This window comes from Gymnoscopelus microlampas (genome assembly GCF_963454915.1).
Source record: "Gymnoscopelus microlampas genome assembly, chromosome: 2".
Classification (NCBI taxonomy): domain Eukaryota; kingdom Metazoa; phylum Chordata; class Actinopteri; order Myctophiformes; family Myctophidae; genus Gymnoscopelus; species Gymnoscopelus microlampas.
In genome coordinates, this window is record NC_139939.1 from 51,209,298 (window position 1) to 51,210,990 (window position 1,693).

Here is a 1,693-nt window from a genome sequence, read left to right on the forward strand (position 1 = left end):
CCGGGGACCCCAAGGCGGCCTTGAGGGGGTTCCAGGGGGTCCCCAACCAAATGATTGATAGTTAGGAACCAAATGGACCCTTATGTGTCTGTAATTCCGAGAGTGTGTGGATCCAGGGTCCATTTGGTTAAATGTGTACGCTCTCAGAGTTAAATTAACACTGATCATACATATACTACAGTGTAGATTGGGGGGTCCCAGAGATCAAAATTGTATCAAATTCGGGTCCGTACGTGGGTCTACTCTAATGCATATCAAATGCTGGGGGTCCTAGAAATTAAAATGGTTGAGAATCACTGCTATAGCCGTAAGAATCTTCTCTTTATATGGGGGTCCATGGCATATCTTTTCAAATGGGGGTCCTCGGGGTAATATGTGTCAACATGGGGGTCCTTGACATGAAAAAGTTTGAGAACCACTGATCCATCCAAGATTCCATCAGTGTTGTTGCAAGTCATTCAGCCTGAAGCATGTTCAATCAATCTGATAGATACAGCCTGAGCTACAGGCCAGGCTACCAATCATGTCTCTGATGCAGAGAAGAATCGCTGCACACATGAAAGCATTCCTTGTTGCAGAACAAGGTTGTGCAGCTTGCATCCTTACATCTTCTCTCTTTTTCGTGCAGAACCCCCAAATTGATATAGCTGTGGATAAATGGATAAAGTGGTTAAAGTGGTTAAAATGATTGTGATGCTACATTAACTACTTTTGCTGGGGACCCCCTGGAACCCCCCTAAGGACCCCCAGACCCCACTTTGAGAACCAATGCGCTCTACTACTCTACAACCAAGAGTAGGACAGAAATGTTCTCCCCAAGAGTACAGAAGTGAGAAGCCAAAGGCCAAACCTGAGAACCACGATATTGAATCATGAGAGTATCGCCTTTACCAAGGTAAGACTAGGCAACAAAAGGATGCCATTCAGTGTCAAATCTGTCACAGATGTAGTGACCTACAGTATGCATATACTGTAAGCTGGAGTCCAAAAACAAGTATGTATGAGGATGTGGCCCTGCTCCTTCGAGTTACAATCCAGCAAACAATGAGTCAAAGTCACTTCCCTTGCCTACAGCTGATGATCTCGAGGTCAAGTCATGAGATGAACTTCCCACTTGATCTCATGTCGATGCTGAACTTCACCTCTGGTGATGCAGACAGGGAGACGACAAGCTATATTGTGGCATAGTAACCCTCCTCCGCCTTGCTATGTACTGCTTTTTCAGTAACAGCATGGCCAAATTGTGTACTTATTTTCTATTTGGTTAGTTGCTCTAACACTATTATGCTAAATGCTCTCTGTACTATTCCAGGACATCTGCCCTGCTGTGACGAATAGAGAGTGGAAGTTGCCTAATGCACCAGCATACATCACCTCTACCACAGTAACAAGTCACCACTACTCTCAGTAGGCTACACTAGGTCACACAGAGACCTACTGTATGACTTAGATACCGTAATGCTGGCCAAGGCCTCCCTAAACACTAAAGAGACAAGAGACAGTGGCAACACATCCATATACACATATCCATGTGTGTATTTATTCCCGTGTTAATATATAACCTGGTAAACAGCGTATGTTACCAATGCAACAAGTAAATCAATGGAGGAGCTAAAGTTCAACCCTGATGTAGCGTCCTGTTACTAGACCTGTCAGTCATTCTGTTGATTGTCAGTGGAGTTGATGGGCCATC